Source organism: Cherax quadricarinatus, chromosome 47 (assembly GCF_038502225.1).
Source record: "Cherax quadricarinatus isolate ZL_2023a chromosome 47, ASM3850222v1, whole genome shotgun sequence".
NCBI lineage: Eukaryota > Metazoa > Arthropoda > Malacostraca > Decapoda > Parastacidae > Cherax > Cherax quadricarinatus.
The window spans coordinates 18066520-18088739 of record NC_091338.1 but is presented as its reverse complement, the minus strand read 5'-3'; positions in this window follow the sequence as shown (position 1 = coordinate 18088739).

Genomic DNA, 22220 nt, shown 5'->3' with positions numbered 1-22220 from the left:
CTTCAAGTTCCCAGTATGGTGTCTTCAAGTTCCCGGTATGGTGTCTACAAGTTCCCAGTATGGTGTCTTCAAGTTCCCAGTATGGTGTCTTCAAGTTCCCAGTATGGTGTCTTCAAGTTCCCAGTATGGTGTCTTCAAGTTCCCAGTATGGTGTCTTCAAGTTCCCAGTATGGTGTCTTCAAGTTCCCAGTATGGTGTCTTCAAGCACATGAACAAGTCCTGAAAGAATACGTAAGAATCTATATAAAAATAATACTCAAAAAAGAGGAAACTCAAAAAACGAAAAACCCATAAAAAATATAACTGAACAAGAGAAAAATTAAAAAATTAAGAAAAGGTAAAGTGCAAAATAGAAAAATAAAAGGCAAGGAAACCCAAAAGATCGAAAATTAAAGTGAAACACGAAAAAGGGAAACTCAAATAGCGGAAAAGTAAAAAAGTGAAAATTCAAACGCAAACACAAAAAAGAAAAACTCAAAGAAATTTAAGAAAAAGAAAAAAAAACTATAAACAAAATAAAAAAAATTCAGTAAATAACGTTTTAAAATTGCAGCTCAAACGTTTAAGGAAAACGTTAAGCGGCACAAAAGAGTGCTACGCTCACGCCTGCACTTAAGGTCGATGCTCTCGTAGTAAAGACTAGCGAAGAGGATCTAAGCGCCTCCGGAGCCAAGAGACGGCTCCCAGAAGCGTCTTCAGCTGCGCCAATTTATTAGACAATCTTATAATTGGATTCTCCCGTGTTCTTAATGGATAATCGAGTTATGACCGACTCTAGGCTGTGTTGCTGGCATGTACTCTGTACTGAGTACACGCTGTGCTACTGGCTTGTACTTTGTACTGAGTATACCCTGTGTTACTGGCTTGCACTTTGTACTGAGTACACGCTGTGCTACTGGCTTGTACTTTGTACTGAGTATACCCTGTGTTACTGGCTTGTACTTTGTACTGAGTACACCCTGTGTTACTGGCTTGCACTTTGTACTGAGTAAATGCTGTGCTGCTGGCTTGTACTTTGTACTGAGTACACGTTGTGCTGTTGGCATGTACTCTGTACACGCTGTGCTGCTGGAATGTACTCTACATGCTGTGTTGCTGGCATGTACTCTGTACTCGTAGTGCTGTATTTGCTTGTACTCATACACTCAAGTTACAACCAGTACTAACTTTGGCTAACTTACAACCACTACTAACCTCCATACAATTTCACAATTACATTTCACAATTACATTTCACAATTATATTTCACAATTATATTTCACAATTACATTTCACAATTATATTTCACAATTATATTTCATAATTATATTTCGTTCACTTGACTTGCATGTAAAAATTATCTTCGTTGAAACACTGAAATATCTTTTGGAAAAAAAATTGAATCTTGGTATTTAATGTATAATCTATGATTTTTATTCATGGGATATTGTACATACAGAAACTGTCTTGATCTTACAGAAACTGTCTTGATCTTACAGAAACTGTCTTGATCTTACAGAAACTGTCTTGATCTTACAGAAACTGTCTTGATCTTACAGAAACTGTCTTGATCTTACAGAAACTGTCTTGATCTTACAGAAACTGTCTTGATCTTACAGAAACTGTCTTGATCTTACAGAAACTGTCTTGATCTTACAGAAATTGTCTTGATTTTACACACACTTCCATAATCTTACAGGATTTATCATGATCTTAAAGACAGTTCCTTAATCTTAAGACACTGTCGTGATTTAATAGATACTGCCATAATCTTACAGACACTTCCACGATCTCATGCTCAGTGTCATAATATCATAAAAACTGCCATGATATCACAAGCACTGCTGTGATCTAAACACTACCATGATATAAACACTATGATATAAACTCTATCAGAGTATAAAACAAATTCCAACCACACAGAGCGGAAAACTAATGAGAAAGACCTGGAAGCGATAATGTCAGAGGATCTCATTTTCAATGATCACAACGTATCTACCACATCTGCTAGGTTAATGACAGGATGGATAAAGAGAATCTTCAAAACTAGGGACGCCATACCCATGATGATTCTCTTCAAATCCCTTGTTCTCTCTAGACTGGAATACTGCTGTACACTAACTGCCCCCTTCAAGGCAGGCGAAATTGTTGACCTGGAGAATGTACAGAGAACCTTCACAGCACACATAAATACGTTAAAGCACCCAAATTACTGAGAACAGTTGAAGTCCCTTGATTTGCATTCCCTGGAACGCAGGCGAGAAAGATACATGATAATATACACTTGGAAAATCCTAGAGGGATTAGTACCAAACTTGCACAATGAAATCACTCCCTATGAAAGTAAAAGACTCAGCAGGAGATGCAACATTCCCCCAATGAAAAGCAAGGGTGCCACGAGTACACTGATAGACAACACAATAAGTGTCCGGGGCTCAAGACTGTTAAACTTCCTCCCAGCATACTTAAGGGGGATTACCAACAGACCCCCTGTCTGTCTTCAAGAAGTCCCTGGACAGGCACCTAAAGTCAGTACCTAATCAGTCGGTTTACGTGCGGCCAGTAGTAACAGCCTGATTGATCAGGTCCTGATCCACCACGAGGCGTGGTGGATCCCGGAGCCCTCTCCATGTATACTCCAGGTAGGTATATAAACACTGCCATGATATAAACACTGTTGTGATATAAACACTGCCATTGTAACATAAACACTTCCTTGATAAACATAAATGCTGCCATAACATAAACACTGCCATAATACGAACACTGCCATGATAACATTAACACTGCCATAATACGAACACTGCCATGATAACATTAACACTGCCATAATACGAACACTGCCATGATAACATTAACACTGCCATAATACGAACACTGCCATGATAACATTAACACTGCCATAATACGAACACTGCCATGATAACATAAACACTGCCATGATACGAACACTGCCATGATAACATTAACACTGCCATCATCTTTCGTACACTACCATGAATATTCTTCCATAAATGCTTCATCAACAATATTTTTCTGACTTTTAAACTTCAAAATGCAAAAAAAAAAAAATATTCATGTTAAAATTTTTTGAACAGAAAATTCAAAAAGTATTGATGGTAAGTCCTTATTTGCATATTTTTCATATCTTCTGAATTCCCCCCCCCCCCAAAAAAAAAAAAAAAAAAAAAAATCCTAGTAATTTTTAATGATTTTCCAACGGAATTTTTGTCTGGTACCCAAATTATTAATCTATAGTATTTCCTATAGTTTCAACTTTTTCGTCATTTATGAACTCCGGATTTTTAAAAATACAAGAAAACAATGAATATTTGACTGCCTTGGTACAGCCACCAACAATGATCATTCAAACGAATAAAAAATGGCATTTTTTAATTATTTTGAATTCGTGTCCAAAGCTGTGTCCTAACTAGTGTCCCGACTGGTGTCCCAACTCGCGTAGCAAAGATGATTTAATCAGTCCATCAGTCTTGGAGAAGTGTTTTAAGAGAAGTGTTTTAAGTTACCTAGCAATGGTCTCAGGTGCCGTGGAATTAGGGAAGATTCACAAGTGGTTACTGCTGCGGTTGACTCTCAGGGTGTTAATTATTTCCTGTTTTCCCCTTGTACAGTCCCGTATGACTGAGGCAGGAAAATGTAAACTGTGGAAAGCCACAGTGATTCTTTTAGAACCTGAGGCTGCAGACTGAGAAACTTATCAAAACGTTTCTCTCAGTTCTGTTGAAGGGCAGAGACCAGAAAATAAGATCAGTCTACATTGAGACACTTTTTGTGGAAACGTTTCGCCCATCAGTGACATTATAAGTCCAAAACGGAGACAAGAGAGAAGGAATATGTGTATAGTAACATGGGAGTCAGTTGTAATATAGGTGAGATGCATAGAATGATGATTGGTGTCACCGATGGCTGTCAGGTGACGCTATTTGACGTCCTAAAACCAGTTTAGCTTCACCTTCTGACATACTGAAGCTTACCGCGTTCTGTACAATATTGCTGAGATAGATGGTCGAGAGTCTAAACAGTGGCGTTAATTTAAATCTTTTTTTTTGTTGATAACTCTTGCATCATTCCACCTCATGTGGTTGTGGATATTGCTGTGGGTAACCCATTGTTAACATTGTCAGTATTTCAGGTGTATTTTTGTTTACACGGGTAAGTCTGTTTATCTCTATTTTTTTAGCATTCTTCTTTGGAATTACATAAACTCCAATCTTAATTTCATCAAGAATCGAAAATTTGCTGCTGGTAAAGTCCCTAGTACAAGTCCCTCAGTCCCTTTATTCTTGTCCTATAAGAATAAAACATCAAAATTCCTCAGTAACTTCATGTGTGTGAGAAAAAATTCTACTCATCTCAGCAGTCCTTGTATAAATTACTCAGAACTGTAAAAACTGGATTGCACATTGCGGTACCGTGTTTCAAACTCATCGTTAAACATTAACTGGGAATCAACACGATAGAATTAAACGAGTTCACTGATTGCTTCCATAAGCCAAGGACTGTGTTGCCGTGGGTTCAGGACCAGCTGTTGTGAATCGAGTTGTTTACAGTCGTGTCGTCATGATTTGTCGAGTTACCCAGGACTTGTGGAGATAATGGTAAATGTCTAATATACGTGGTGGTAGCTGTTGTGTTCACATGTGTAGTGTGTTGACATATGTGTAGTGTTGATATATGTGTAGTGTTATTCTGACACGTGTGTTGTGCTGATGAATGTGTAGTCTGTTGTGTTGACACATATATAGTGTTGAGTTGACACATTTGTAGTCTATATTAATCTGTATGTGGCGGCTGCGGTGCTTATTACACTGACAGTGTGTAGGTCATATACTGTGTTGGAGACGGTGGGTATGGCGTTGACACATTGCTGGTGTCTGCTACACTGACACTCGCTAGTTTATAGTATACTGCATTTATCACCAGCCTCCTCCAGTCATTTATTATTGTGACGCTTCCCAGTATGTGTATGTGTGTGTGTGTGTGTGTGTGTGTGTGTGTGTGTGTGTGTATGTGTATGTGTATGTGTGTGTGTGTGTGTGTGTGTGTGTATGTGTATGTGTGTGTGTGTGTGTGTGTGTGTGTGTGTGTGTGTGTGTGTGTGTGTGTGTGTGTGTCTGTATGTCTGTATGTGTACTCACCTAGTTGTACTCACCTAGTTGAGGTTGCGGGGGTCGAGTCCGAGCTCCTGGCCCCGCCTCTTCACTGATCGCTACTAGGTCACTCTCCCGGAGCCGTGAGCTTTATCATACCTCTGCTTAAAGCTATGTATGGATCCTGCCTCCACTACATCGCTTCCCAAACTATTCCACTTACTGACTACTCTGTGTGTGTGTGTGTGTGTTTGTGTGTGTGTATGTGTGTGTATGTGTCTGTGAGTGTACTCACCTAGTTGTACTTACCTAGTTGTGGTTGCAGGGGTTGATTCACAGCTCCTGGCCCCGCCTCTTCACTGGCCGCATGTTTGTGTGTGTGTGTGTGTGTGTGTGTGTGTGTGTGTTCTCTCCGAGGTTACTAAGAGATGATAGGAGTGGTCCAGTCCTAGCTCCTGGACCCTCCTCTTAGTCCAGAACTGAGCAGCGTTCTACATCTCTGCCTTCTTGGACCATCTCATACCTAATCTTGACACAGTGTATGACGTTCATCTTCATTTTCTCGCCCAACGATAAGACCACCTTCCTCAGCTGCCTCCTACCAAGACATTCATTCATACTTACCTGCAGAAGCACTCTCAAGCTCCCGGTTCTTAAGATGAGAAATTAGACACATGTCCAACACCTGGATATGTATATGAATTCCTTCATCCAACCAGTGTTAATTTTCACTTCAATGCAGAGTTGATGTACCAAGATAGAAAATAAAGCAATTAGTCCCTTAACTTATATATATATTATTATTTTATTATTATTATTATCACACTGGCCGATTCCCACCAAGGCAGGGTGGCCTGAAAAAGAAAAACTTTCACCATCATTCACTCCATCACTGTCTTGCCAGAAGGGTGCTTTACACTACAGTTTTTAAACTGTAACAGCAACCACCCAGGGAAGTACTACCGTCCTGCCAGATGACTGTGAAACAAAAACCTGTAACTGTTTTGCATGATGGTAGGATTGCTGGTTTCTTTTTCTGTCTCATAAACACGCTAGATAACAGGGATATCTTACTACTCCTACTTACACTTTGGTCACACTTCACAGACACGCACATGCATATATATATACATACATCTAGGTTTTTCTCCTTTTTCTAAATAGCTCTTGTTCTTCTTTATTTCTTCTATTGTCCATGGGGAAGTGGAAAAGAATCTTTCCTCCGTAAGCCATGCGTGTCGTATGAGGCGACTAAAATGCCGGGAGCAATGGGCTAGTAACCCCTTCTCCTGTAGACATTTACTAAAAAGAGAAGAAGAAAAACTTATATATATATATATATATATATATATATATATATATATATATATATATATATATATATATATATATATATATTGTAACCACGAACGAGTGGTATTTAATCAATAACAATACTTTGACTATCCGGGGGATCGAACGCGTGTTGTTTTAGCCTGCCTCATGGTGAGCGAAAATACACGACGCTCTAACCCACTGGACCATACAATCCTACAAGAATCACGCACCCAGCATAGCTAGGTGTTGTACCGTGATCCGAGGACATACGATGGTGTGGGTGCCTCAGAGCTAATTTCATTCTACTCCCCTTGTGGTGTACTAGCCTCCAAAGGCAGTATATATAGTACTGTAACCACGAACGAGTGATATTGCTATTAATTAAATACCACTCGTCCGTTTTTACAATAATATATATATACCAAACGGGGAGTAAAATGAAATTAGCACTGAGGCACCCACACCGTCATATGTCCTCGGATCGCGATACAACACTTAGCTATGCTGGGTGCGTGATTCTTGTAGGATTGTATGATCCAGTGGGTTAGAGCGTCGTGAATTTTCAATCACCATGAGGAGGGCTAAAATAACACGGGTTCGATCCCTCAGCTATTCGCAGTGTTGTTATTGATATATATATATATATATATATATATATATATATATATATATATATATATATATATATATATATAGATATATATATTATTTGAAGAACTGAATCATTGTGGGTTATTTAGCGCAAGAAGTGGTTTAATCTCGATCCTCCGTGCGGTACTAGCGAGACATTGACTCACTACAAGGATTCTTCAGTACATCCCATAGTGTAAGATGAACATTCAAGGGTTCACTAATCCATTAGAGGGTTCAATAACCTAGTCAAGGGTTCACTAACCTACTAAAGGGTTTACTAACCCACTCAAGGGTTCAATTACCCACTCAAGGGTTATCTAACCCACTCAAGGATTAATTAACCCACTCATGGGTTAACTAGCCCACTCAAGGGTTAACTAACCAACTCAAGGACACCGATTAGATGACCTCTGTACAAGACAGACGACCCCTGATGTCTTAACCCAAATGAGGCCAAAACTAGAATTGGGGCGCCAACTCCGCCCTGCTACCACCAACAGTATAACACAACATAGACAGATGTGCTGTTATTAAACAACCCATGTGTGTGGAACACTCAACTAGTCAGACACTGGGGCTACACTACTCGCCAGTCTACTGATGATCACTTTCATAACATTGATGTTATGGTGAACAAATTTCTATTCGTTCCCTTCTCCTGTCCTCACAGCATGGCCATTAAAATTGTCACCCTTCATGGACCCAATATTATCTACATTACTTATGAACGCCCTGACTCTAACATAAACATTCCTGATCTAAATCTTCTCTTTAGTCACATCAGCATACCTGTATATTTTCTTGTTGAGCTAAACGCAAAAGACACAGCCTTCCATGACACCTACACGAACCAACTCCGCAAACACCAATAGCAACTATTTATTATTAGTATTATTATTAACACATCGGCCTTCTCCCACCAAGGCAGGGTGGCCCGAAAAAGAGAAACTTTCATCATTCACTGCATCACTGTCTTGCCTGAGGGGTGCTTTACACTACAGTTATAAAACTGCAACATTAACACCCCTCCTTCAGAGTGCAGACACTGTACTTTCCATCTCCAGGACTCACGTCCAGCCTGCTGGTTTCCCTCACTCCCTTCATAAATGTTACTTTGCTCACACTCCAGCAACTAGCTACATAAAAAGCACCTCATACACCTTGGCCCACACTTCAACATCTTTAGCCACAGAGGCCGAGGTAAAACTGACATTATTATCTCAGAGCCAGCCTCTACCTTCACCATCACAGTACACCAGGCTCTCTCTGGCTCTGATAACAAGTCTGTCACCCTTCACATCTCGCCAAACATCCTGGGACCGCGACACACTTAAGCAACACCTAGACAACATCAACTTCTCACACAACTATAACAAACTCATCACAGACACAGACACACAAATAGCTCACATACAGCAATCTGTCACACAGGCTGCTGAAAAAGCAGTTACTAAAAGACAATATTCTGTTCCATACTCCTCCAGTCTGAAAGTAAGAATAGTCTCCTCTGATACCGTCACCGCTTTGCCTCCAACATTCTCTCTTTCACACACACACACACACACACACACACACACACACACGACAACCAGCACGGTTTCAGGGAAGGGAAATCCTGTGCCACAAATTTACTGGACTTTTATGACAGGGTAACAGAAGGTAAGACGAGAGAAAAGGGTGGGTAGACTGCATTTTCTTGGAATTCAAGGAGGCTTTCTACACAGTTCCACACAAGAGATTAGTGCAAAAGCTAGAGGATCAGTCACCCGTAGCAGGAAAGGCACTGCAATGGATGAGAGAATACCTGACAGGGAGGCAACAACGAGTCATGGTACGTGACGAGGTGTCAGAGTGGGCGCCTGTGACGAGCGGGGTTCCACAGGGATCAGTACTAGGACCGGTGCTGTTTCTGGTATATGTGAATGACATGACGGAAGGGATAGACTCAGAAGTGTCCCTGTTTGCAGTTGGTGTGAAGTTAATGAGGAAAATTAAATCGGATGAGGATCCCGAAATAATACCTTGCACAAACACAAATACACAACCTTTACCGAAATTCAAAGTTGCACCAGAGTGGCCAGACTTACCGGCACATATGCGGCCAAACATTTTTTCCAGAATGCCAAAAAAGTTAGGTTCCTTGCACAAGTGACAATTACCAATTTGAATTATCACCGAATGTAAGAAAATATCACTATTTAGCTATGCTAGAATACAGTATTACATTCAGTGTATGTATTCAATTCAAACAGAATAATGTATTAATCCCGCTCCTGTGTAGCACCTGTTCCTGAACGTGGAAACAACTGTTATTTAACTACAACATTCAGACGGTCAGGATTCGGACCGCGGGCCGCCAATCGAGTAGCCCTGATGTATACAATACGTAGTGGAGAATGGTGCCGTGCCGATGTTCTGGGCACTTAGCTCTGAATCGTGGTTTGGAACGCTGAGCCGTTTTTGTTGAGGTGGGGGGGGGGGAGGTCACAGGTGGACGTGACTGTTGACACACTGAGAAGACAGTAACCCCCCAACACTAGTAGATTCTGACGAACAGAGGTACTGTGATCCTCTGACCACAATACTTGCGAAACAGTTGTCGCCAGAAGAGAACCACCATGAAATGCTGGTGGGGTTATAACTGGGGAATGGCTACTAAAATAGTGTGTAGCTGATTGTGTGTCAGCTACGAGTGGTAGGCCGAAATTCAAGTGGCTAACAACCGGTTGGGGAGACATTCGTCACCTCCCAGCGAGTGCAGAAAAAGAAGAAGGGTAGCGTGCACGATGCACCCACCTAACAGAACAGGAATACTGCCCAACAAACTACCACCACCATTCATTTATACTTCCACCATTCCTGTATAATGAACTTTTTCCCTCACAGTCCACTTGTAAAATCTCTAATTTCACATCTTCCCCCCAAAGTACCTGGTGTTTCTGACGTTTCACACCATATTCTCCGTCACCTTCCTGACTCTGTCATCTCTGCCCTCACTGACCTATGTAACGCTTGCCTTGATTCCGGCTACTTCCTTTCCCTCTTCTAATCTGCAACTGCCACTCTTATTCCAAAACCTCAAAAAGACCCGATTGACCTGAAGAACTACAGGCCTATCAGCCTACTAGAAACCCCCTGGAAAGATATTTGAAAGACTAATCAACACAAGACTAAGGACTCATCTTGAGACAAACCAGCTCCTGACTGACCAACAATTTGGCTTCCTCCAACACTGCTCGACTCTAGCAGCCCTCAGCGTCATTCTGAACTACATTCACATCCCTGGTTGCTAAAGACTTGGAGAAAGCTTTCGACACTGTCTGGCATGCGGGGGTCAGGTATAAGCTGTATAACCTTTTTGACCTTCCTCCGAGAGTCAAAAAAAACTGCTCTGCAACTTCCTTGATGACCGTACAATGAGAATTAAGTTCAAAAACTATCTCTCCAACTACACTCTTCATGCAGGAGTCCCACTAGGCTCTGTGCTCTCACCTACCTTGTACACCATATGCACAAATGACATACCAGATCCAGAATACTCAAACACACTTAAACTAGCATATGCTGATGACATTACACAACTCACCACACACGAAGCCACTAGATACCTATCATTCAGAACACAACGCGAGGTTGACAGGATTAGTGCCTGGTAAATCCGATGGTAAATAAAAACCAACGCCATAAATAAAAAATATCTTACATTTCCCCAAAGGATTCCGCCCACTACCTGTGGAGCTCAGAACCACCACCACACGCACACACATATGACGTACAGTAATACCACCGTTCTTGGAGTTAAAACCTTGACTCTAAGCTAACACTTCACAATCACATCAGAGTAAAGAGAGCTACGGCTAGTGACTCCCTCGGGCGACTATACAAACTCAAAGGCGCACAAAAGAAACTACACCTATATTAGGCCATTATACGGCCACTCATCACATATACACCTCTCGTTCTCTCATTACCTGCCAAGACTAATGTCTTGAAGTTACAGTGAATCCAGAACGGTGTACTGCGCTGGGTGCTGGGCGTGGTGTGGAACGACTTCGCTACAAGTGAGTCTCTGCGCATCAGAACTGGTACTCCGGCGCTGAACGTCTTCTGAAAATAGCTCACTGACAAGCAAAGTGACCGACTGGAAACAAACCAAGACTCAGGGATGACGTACCTAGATGAGACGAGACTTGTTTCTACATCTTCACAACCCTGCTCCTCCTCTTCTCTATACCTAGTCTCTAACTAATTTTTCTGCCCTTCCCTCTGCAGGGATGGACCTTAAAGAGCCCCTTTTTATGCCATCAGTACCAAATCCCTTTCTATCCCACCTACCATAACGTTCGAGAAACGGCAAACCTTCTGTGTGACGCCCTGGCGCTACCTACCACCGATCACAACCACATTACAAAAGGAAGCATACAGACAGCAGAGCAAGAAGCACTTTTTTCATCTCTGGCCAACAACGCCGTGTGGCTATGTCTTCCCCGGCTCTTTTCCTTCACTCCTAAAACCATTCCTTCCCTCATTTCTCTTCCACTATCTTCACTCTCCCCTCTCACCCTTAGTCAGTCCGGTTCATTAAAAAACTCAAGGGTTCACTAACCCACTCAAGGGTTCACTGAGCCACTCAAGGGTTCACTAAGCCACTCAAAGGCTCACTAAGCCACTCAAGGGTTCAGTAACCCACTCAAGGGTTCGCTAACCCGCTCAAAGGTTCAAACCCACGTAAGGGTTCATAAATTTAAAATTTGGTTAAGTTTTGCTTTAATCCCTTTAAAGTTGATTAGGGGACCCTTAAGTTATGACACCCAGGTGTCGTGACCTAGCACCTGGGTGTCCCTAACCTGACACCTGGGTGTCATGATCTGACACCTGTGTGTCGTGATCTGACACCTGTGTGTGTCATGATCTGACACCTGTGTGTTGTGACCTGACACATGGGTGTCATGACCTGACACCTGGGTGTCAAGACCTGACACCTGTTTCTCATGACCTGACATAAGAACATAAGAAAGAAAGAACACTCCAGCAGGCTTACTGGCCCACGGGAGGCAGGTCCAATTCTCCCACCGGCTTAATCCAATGCCTTAACCTAGTCAGGTCAGTCACATTCACTTAAGGGAGAAGCACGGGTTCTGACCTAGTAGCACAAGTTAGTCAGGTCCAACTCACAACCCACCCACACCCACTCATGCATTTATCCAACCTATTTTTTAAAACTACACAACGTCTTAGCTTGTATGACGGTACTTGAGAGTTTGTTCCACTCATCCACAACTCTGTTACCTAACCAGTGCTTTCCTATACCCTTCCTGAATCTGAATTTTTCCAACTTGAAACCATTGTTGGGAGTCCTGTCTACGCAAGATATTTTTAGCACGCTATTTACGTCCCTTCGTTAATTCCTGTTTTCCATTTATACACCTCAATCATATCATCTCTAATTTTACGCCTTTCTAGAGAGTGCAGATTCAGGCCCCTAAGTCTATTCTCATAAAGAAGATTTCCGATACATGGGATCAACTTTGTCATCCTTTTTTGTACGTCTTCCAGTGCATTTATATCCATTCTGTAATACGGTGACCAAAACTGTGCAGCATAGTCTAAAGGAGACCTAACCAAAGATATATAGAGTTGAAGAACAACCTGAGGACTTCTATTATTTATACTTCTTGATATGAAGCCAAGGATTCTGTTAGCTTTATTGCGAACACTTATGCACTGTTGTCTTGGTTTCAGATTACTGCTAACCAGAACTCCTAAATCCTTTTCGCAATCCGTAATATTAAGATCTGCATTATTTAGTTTATATGTGGCATGGTTATTTTCCTGTACAACATTTAGAACTTTGCATTTGTCTATATTAAACTGCATCTGCCACTTCTCCGACCACTGCATCAGTCTATTCAGATCATCCTGGGGATTTGTTAGGTTTTAATTTCTCTGTTTGTATAAGGACCATGTCACTAGTTACCCTAATGGTGTATAGTTTATTATCGTCCTGTTCTACATAATTTATTATTTCTGGAATTTTGCTAGCATTTTCCTGGGTAAAAACTGAGAGGAAGTATTGAAAATTTCACAAATTTCCTTATCATTGTCAGTGATCCGATCTGAGTTACTCTTAAGTGGGCCTATCCTGTCCCTGATCTTACTTCTGTATACCTGAAAGAACCCTTTTGGGTTAGTCTTCGAATACCTTGTGACTTTCGCCTCATAATCCCTTTTTGCTTTTCTTATTCCTTTTTTATTTCTCTCTTTAATTGAATATATTGATTTCTTAACTGCCCATCCCCTCTTCTGATACGCTTGTATATGCCTCTCTTTTGACCAATGAGATGTTTTAATCTATTGTTTATCCAGTTGGGATCATTTTTGTTAGATCTAACTTCCCTACTGAGAACAAAAGTTGTCTGGGCAGCTAGCACTATGCTCCGAAACACGTGATATTGCCAACCAACATCACCTACCTGACCCATAGTCAGGTCATCCCAATTTAGCCCACACAGGTAATTTCTCAGTCCCATGAAGTCGGCCAAGAGGAAATCTGGGATAGACACTTGGTTGCAGTTATCTGAGTAATTCCATGATATATTGAAACTAAGTGATTTGTGATGGTTTCCCCTAGCTCATCATTAACCTCGAGATTATTAACTAGTGATTCTTTGTTGGCAAGAACTAAGTCAAGCAGGTTGTTTCCTCTAGTTTGTTCTGACACCTGTTGTCATTACCTGGGTGTCATGATCTGACACCTAGGATCTCGACTCTACACCTAAAATATGTGAGAACAATTCAAATCATTATCATGTGTAATTAACCAAGAAGCAGCAGACAAACTGTGTTTACATGTACCTACTCAGCGAGTGCAGCAAACTATAGTGACTCTCACTAACCAATAGATGTCAGGAAATTCTGAAGACGTTGAGCCAAGAGCTGAGTCTCGACCCAACTCCTAGTGTGGGAAAGGCTTGCATATAGTTCAGGATATATATTAAAGGCATCGTTTCTCCACGGGAGGCTTATTAGAACTGGTGAAGCGTCTCGTGGAGAAACATCTACTTTAATGTCCTGAGCTGTACACGAGTGTCCTTTCCCACAGTTTGTCGGTGCCAATTACGGACGATCACTTCTCCCTCAGACTCGACTCGATGGGTACAGTACTATCTTTAGAGAGAGGAAGTTCATTCCTCTGCCTAAAGACAGTACTGGGTGCCCCTGACTTTTATTCCTCTGCCTAAAGACAGTATTGGGTGTCCCTGACTTTTATTCCTCTGCCTAAAGACAGTATTAGGTGTCCCTGACTTCCATTCCTCTGCGTAAAGACAGTATTAGGTGTCCCTGACTTTCATTCCTCTGCCTAAAGACAGTATTGGGTGTCCCTGACTTTCATTCCTCTGCCTAAAGACAGTATTGGGTGTCCCTGACTTTCATTCCTCTGCCTAAAGACAGTATTGGGTGTCCCTGACTTTCATTCCTCTGCCTAAGGACAGTATTAGGTGTCCCTGACTTTCATTCCTCTGCCTAAAGACAGTATTGGGTGTCCCTGACTTTTATTCCTCTGCCTAAAGACAGTATTGGGTGTCCCTGACTTTCATTCCTCTGCCTGAAGACAGTATTGGGTGTCCATGACTTTCATTCCTCTGCCTAAAGACAGTATTGGGTGTCCCTGACTTTCATTCCTCTGCCTGAAGACAGTATTGGGTGTCCATGACTTTCATTCCTCTGCCTAAAGACAGTATTGGGTGTCCCTGACTTTCATTCCTCTGCCTAAAGACAGTATTGGGTGTCCATGACTTTCATTCCTCTGCCTGAGACAGTATTGGGTGTCCCTGACTTTCATTCCTCTGCCTGAAGACAGTATTGGGTGTCCATGACTTTCATTCCTCTGCCTGAGACAGTATTGGGTGTCCCTGACTTTCATTCCTCTGCCTGAAGACAGTATTGGGTGTCCCTGACTTTCATTCCTCTGCCTAAAGACAGTATTGGGTGTCCCTGACTTTCATTCCTCTGCCTGAAGACAGTATTGGGTGTCCATGACTTTCATTCCTCTGCCTGAGACAGTATTGGGTGTCCCTGACTTTCATTCCACTGCCTGAAGACAGTATTGGGTGTCCCTGACTTTCATTCCTCTGCCTGAGACAGTATTGGGTGTCCCTGACTTTCATTCCACTGCCTGAAGACAGTATTGGGTGTCCATGACTTTCATTCCTCTGCCTGAGACAGTATTGGGTGTCCCTGACTTTCATTCCACTGCCTGAAGACAGTATTGGGTGTCCCTGACTTTCATTCCTCTATCATTAAGAGCAAAAACACAAGCAGCCAGGTACTCTCTACAGTTTTGCTCTACTCCAGTAGCTCAGTAACTGTCATACTGAAGGATTTTTAGTCCCAGGAATTAGAATTATCTTCACACACTGAGTGTCCATGGTTCAATCCCCAGCACGGGTGGAAACATAGGGCATGTTTCCTTATACCTGTTTTCTCTGTTCACCTAGCAGTAAATAGGTACCTGGGTGTTAGCCACCTTACACCTGCTGTGCCTGGTCGCCTAGAAGTAGGTACCTGGGTGTTAGTCGACTAGTGTGGGTGGCATCCCGGGGGGAGAAAGATTAAAGGACCACAGTGGGAATAAGATAGTCCCCGTTGACCCACTGACTTTATTGGGTTACCCTGCCTGGCTAACCCTCCCCAGGGTTAAAAATGCGAACAAAATCTTATCTTACCTCGTATTCTCCACACGTTGCAAAATCCTTACTGGTTTAGGAATTTTTCGTATATTTGACAATGGTCAATGATTTTGTGCGAAATATGACGATGTTCAATGAAGAAAAATTTCGACTACTCAGATATGGAAAATTTGAGGAAATTAAAACTGCATCAGGGTACACAAAAAATTCTAACCGTCCAATAGAGAGAGAAAGTAATGCCAAGGACCTGAGAGTGATAATGTCAGAGGATCTCATTTTCAAAGATCGCAACAATGTATCTCCCGCACTTGCTCGAAAATGACAGGATGGATAATGAGAACCTTCAAAGCTAGGAATGCCAGGCCCATGATTCTCTTCAAATCGCTTGTGCTCTCTAGGCTGGAATACTGCTGTACACTAACGGCCCCCTTCAAGGCAGGCGATAATGCTGATCTGGAGAGTGTACAAAGAACTTCACGGCACACAAGTACGATAATGCACCTAAATTACTGGGAACGGTTGAAGACCTTTGATTTGTATTCTCTGGAACGCAGGCGAGAGAGATACATGATAATGTTCACTTGGAAAATCCTAGGGGGATTAGTACCAAACTTGCACACAAAAATCACTCTATATGAAGGCAAAAGGCTCAGCAGGAGATGCAACAATCCCTCGATGAAAACCAGGAGCTCCACGAGTAGAATGAGAGACAACACAACTAGTGTCAGGGGCCCAAGACTGTTCAACTGCCTCCCATCATATATAAGGGGGATCACCAATAGACCCCTGGCTGTCTTCAAGATGGCGCTGGACAGGCACCTAAAGTCACTACCTGACCAGCCGGGCTGTGGTTCGTACGTCAGTTTGCGTGTGGCCAGCAGTAACAGCCTGGTTGATCAGACCCTGATCACCACGAGGCCTGGTCTCAGACTGGGTCGCGGGGGCGTTGACCCCTGAAACCCTCTCCATGTATACTCCAGGTATAACCATCGGTTGGAAGTTGATAAATATTATTTAGCTTGAACACACGAGGACTGTGCTCCTTACCTGGCAGACTAAACCTTTATTATCTTTCAGTAACACGACACAAACAGAGAAGACAAGATGGTGGTTTTTACTGAAACCTGAAACATGTAACCAGAAAGAATCTACAAGTTTCTGTCTCGCATGTCTGGCTCTCCGTTTATTACAATGATCTCTCACAACACCAGACACAATGTAGCACCAGTGATTTCCAGTACACAACACCAGATCCGAGAATGGTATCCCCGTGTTAAATAACCCCAGTCCAGTGTACCTCAATGTACGTGACAGGAATAGTGCAATATAAGTTTGTAACATAGTTAAATATTAGCACTGAAGATCAAGCAAATGGGAAGAAGTTTGAACAAGTTATCACATGGTCACTAATATCCACATTTCTTCAGTAAAAATGACAAAAAAATAGGACATATAAGGTTCAAAACTAACTTAAACCTTTCTTACTGAAAGGGTTAAGTTTTGAACTATATTTGAAGCCAAATTGAAGAGGCATTCTCTCGTTATCTCAGAGACTAATATTTAAAAATAAACCAGCATATTAAGCTTGAAGCAACTTACAAGTTGCATTATTAAGTTATCAAAATTGACAGGCTGAGGCAGTGAAGTAAATTCTTCCATAAAAAAAGCAAATTAGATTCAATACAGTCTAAAATCAATCCAACTCTTTCCCTAAGTGAGACTGACCAGCATTTAAGATTCAAGTAAGTTATATTTAAGCTTTAAACACACAACATACATTTTCATAATCTTGAGGGCACACGCACGTTATGGGAACGTAAAAGTGCATTATATAATTTTAACAGAGGATAACTCAGTACAGTCAAAAAATTTGACTAATTTCTGACCAGAAAAGACATTTCCCAGTTATTGCACAGAGCGTTCCTCTACCCAACACGTAGTACGTTACTGTTGTTATTTTGGGTGATGACGGAGGTGCTGCTTCGTGAGGGAAGGAGCTGTTTATGACTGGAGTCACTAGTTTAGCATCTCTTTACAATGGGACCAATGAATAGCCAATACATCACTGCCTGGGAGGCTGAGAGGAGTGTAAACACATCAAGATCTCTCAAGACGACACAGTACATGTCCTTCGACGAAAGTGTTCCCCTGTTTTGTCCTGCTACTACAGCCACCACTACCACAACCACTGCCACAACTATTACCAAGAAACCATACCACGGGCGGGGATAGAACCCGCGATCAGAGAATCTCAAAACTCCAGATCGTCGCGTTAGCCACGTGGTATGGTTTGTTTGCAATCGTGTCATTACGATTTCGTGAGTCATATTACCAACAACATAATCACTTCAGCTTTCATCACCGGTACAACTATAATTACCACACCAACTACCACCTCTACTACCATCACTCCATCCACCATCACCAGTACCACCTTAACTTACACCACAACTACAACCACAACTACTATCACAACTACTATCACAACTACTATCACAACTACTATCACATTTACCATCGCCATCAATATTCCTACTACCACCAGTAGTGCCATCAACAAATTTTATCACCACTACAACTACTACCATAACTATTACCATCATCACTTCAGCTACCATCACCAGTAATATAACAGTTACCTCTACAATCACTACAACTACCACAACTATTACCATCACCGCTCCAGGTACCATTACCCAACAACTATACCATCACTACAACAACTATTACCAGCTACCACCACCAATACCACCATATTATTACCAAAACTATCTTTACCACCATTACAATCGTTACCACAGATATTACCTTTACTTTAGCTACCACCATAACTACCAACACAACTCTCTCTACCACTACAGCTACTTCCACCACCACTCCAGCTACCACCACCAGCACAATCACCACTCCAGCTACCACCACCAGCACAACCACCACTCCAGCTACTACCACCAGCACAACCACCACTCCAACTACCACCACCAGCACAACCACCACTCCAGCTACCACCACCAGCACAACCACCACTCCAGCTACCACCACCAGCACAACCACCACTCCAGCTACCACCACCAGCACAACCACCACTCCAGCTACCACCACCAGCACAACCACCACTCCAGCTACCACCACCAGCACAACCACCACTCCAGCTACCACCACCAGCACAACCACCACTCCAGCTACTACCACCAGCACAACCACCACTCCAACTACCACCACCAGCACAACCACCACTCCAGCTACCACCACCAGCACAACCACCACTCCAGCTACCACCACCAGCACAACCACCACTCCAGCTACCACCACCAGCACAACCACCACTCCAGCTACCACCACCAGCACAACCACCACTCCAGCTACCACCACCAGCACAACTACCTCTACCAGTGGCCCTATAACAACAAATCACAACGGCTCACCTCATTGCCGGTAATGCACTCTGCTCTTCTGTTTACGAATATTATAAACGAACCTCCAAAAAATATTTTATTCCTTCCCGGACATATTACCTAGGGCAATTTAACGCAACATTTAGCTTAACCATCAATTTCCAGCGGCCTTTGTGGCCTTTAAAGCTATTATTTCCCAGACATTTTCCTGTTTTATTGGTCTCAAATTTAGGGAGATATGAAGCATACGGCTTCTGAACGCCAGATGATCTCACAAATGTGCTGAAAAGCCGGGAAATTTTAAGCGTGAAAGTTTGGAGGCTTCAGACTTTGTAAGTCGATTTACAAAGCTTAAAACTTCGAAAATTGACTTCATGAATGTTTCGAAATAAGAAAGCTGATGCAATGCTTTACGCTTTGGAAGCCGACTTATTGTGCTTCAGACTTTAAAAACGGGCAACAAGCTTTAAACTTTAGTCACTGGCACAACGCTTCAAGCTTGGGGAGCTCAATACAAAGAATATAACTCTGCAAGCTCCTTTAGATGCTTCAAGCTTAGAAATCTGACATACTGAAAATCAAACTTTGGAACCTGGCCTACACTCTTTAAAACCTTGAAATTCGATGGATATAGTTTTAAACAATGAAGGTGAACCATTGAAAGGTTTAATCCTCAATTTGTTTGATATCTGACAGTAGTTAATTACAGTTCATATTATTATTATTATTATTATTAAGATTCTGAATATATTGTGGTATTCCTTAGTTTCTAATATAGGGATTAAAGGTTATTGAGATATATACCCTATACGGGTATATATGTACTATTGCTTTCATTGCATATGCTTCAAGAAATCTATACTTCTTAGTATATATACAACGTGCCAGGGCTCTAAACCAGGAGGTATATTACAAACACCCGGAGAAATGCACAAAAATTCAAACGCTAGCACACATACACACAAAACTCCACCTTCCCCCTTTCAGTATATTGGCCATGAGACGATATCTTCAACAGTACCTGCTAAGAGAAGGGCACACGAATTTAGGTGAAATATGCAGGAACGACGAATTAAGACAGCGATAAACAGAGGTAACGCCAGACATCATAGCTCTTACAAACACGGAATTAATGAAAAAATAAAAGATGGCATATTCCCAGCAGGATATGAAGAAATGAAATAAAAAGAAAGCAGAAGAGAGAAAAGAACGGCACTGCTAATCAGAAATGAACCGAATTTTGAACAGATGAGAGAGATAAACAGGAATCAAATGACCACAGAGTGGCCGCTGCCATGACTGGAGGACCCAAAGTCATGATAATGCCGTCTGTGTAGTAATAGTAGTAGTCGTAGTAGTAGTAGTAGTAGTGACTTACAATCCCTTACCAAATAGTAGGAGACCACGACAGGAATACGAAGAGATTAATAAGTCAGTTTTGGACACGATAGCACAACTAGAAAGAAGAGGCCATTTAACCTAAGCTTAATTATTAATCAAGAATGATTTCATTCATAAAGAAGTAGGTTTGAAACACTGGAACCTACACGGAAAATTAGAAAAAAAATTGGAGCTTAACATAATGGAGGTAATGACGGAAATGTTTTCGTACGAGTATGTCAAAGACACAACGTGAGAAAAAGGCGATGGATGAGCCGGCAAGACTGGAACTAGTATTCACCACAAATGCATCTGATGTAGACAAAATCGAATTTGGAAGAATCATACAGTACCGAGTATGGAATGCCCTGTAGTAATGAAGACGAGGGAAGAACAGGTGGGGACAAGAAAACGCAGATTTCGTAAGAGATAACTTTGCAGAGATGAGAGAATTTCTGATTGAAGCACAATGGGAAAGTGAACTGGAAAGAAAGTGGATGAGATGGAATATCTTGCCAGAAGTGCTGGAAGGCTAAGCAAAGCTTTATACCAAGACGAAGAGACATTTGTGTAAATAAAGTCTGTGGTTTAACTAAAGAGGTAGAAAGGAAAAAAAACAGAGAATGGAAAAAATGTAGCTAATGAAGGCCAAAAGAAAAAGAGAAGCGGTCAAAAAATTTAACATCGAGAGTGAATGAAGGAGAAGATAACACTTAAGAGGCAATTAGTGAATGACAGGAAACAGGAACATGAGGGCACAGCTGGAAGCTGAAAATACAGATGAGTCACAGGGGCATTATGAAGTATTTCTTCAGCCTCAGAGTAGTTAAGAAATGGAACGACCTGGAGAATGAAGAGGTAGAGGCAGGATCCATACAAAGCTTTAAGAAGAGATACGATAAGGCTCTTGAAGCTAGGAGAGATTGAACCAAGTAACGACCAGCGAAGATGCGGGACCAGGAGCTGAGAGTCGACTCCTGTAACCACATATAGGTGAGTACACACACACACACACACACACGACGAGGTGTCAGAGTGGGCGCCTGTGACAAGCGGGGTTCCACAGGGGTCAGTCCTAGGACCTGTGCTGTTCTTGGTATATGTGAATGACATAACGGAAGGGATAGACTCAGAAGTGTCCTTGTTTGCAGATGATGCGAAGTTAATGAGAAGAATCAAATCGGATGAGGATCAGGCAGGACTACAAAGAGACCTGGACAGGCTACAAGCTTGGTCCAGCAACTGGCTCCTTGAATTTAACCCTGCCAAATGCAAAGTCATGAAGATTGGGGAAGGGCAAAGAAGACCGTAGACACAATATAGTTTAGATGGCCAAAGACTCCAAACCTCACTCACCTCTGGGGGTGAGTATAACACCGAGCATATCTCCTGAGGCGCACATCAATCAGATAACTGCTGCAGCATACGGGCGCCTGGCAAACCTACGGATAGCGTTCCGATACCCCAGTAAGGATTCGTTTAAGACTCTGTATACCATTTACGTCAGGCCCATACTGGAGTATGCAGCACCAGTTTGGAATCCACACCTAGTCAAGCACGTCAAGAAATTAGAGAAAGTGCAAAGGTTTGCAACAAGACTAGTCCCAGAGCTACGAGGATTGTTCTACGAAGAAAGGTTGAGGGAAATCGGCCTGACGACACTGGAGGACAGGAGGGTCAGGGGAGACATGATAACGACATATAAAATACTGCGC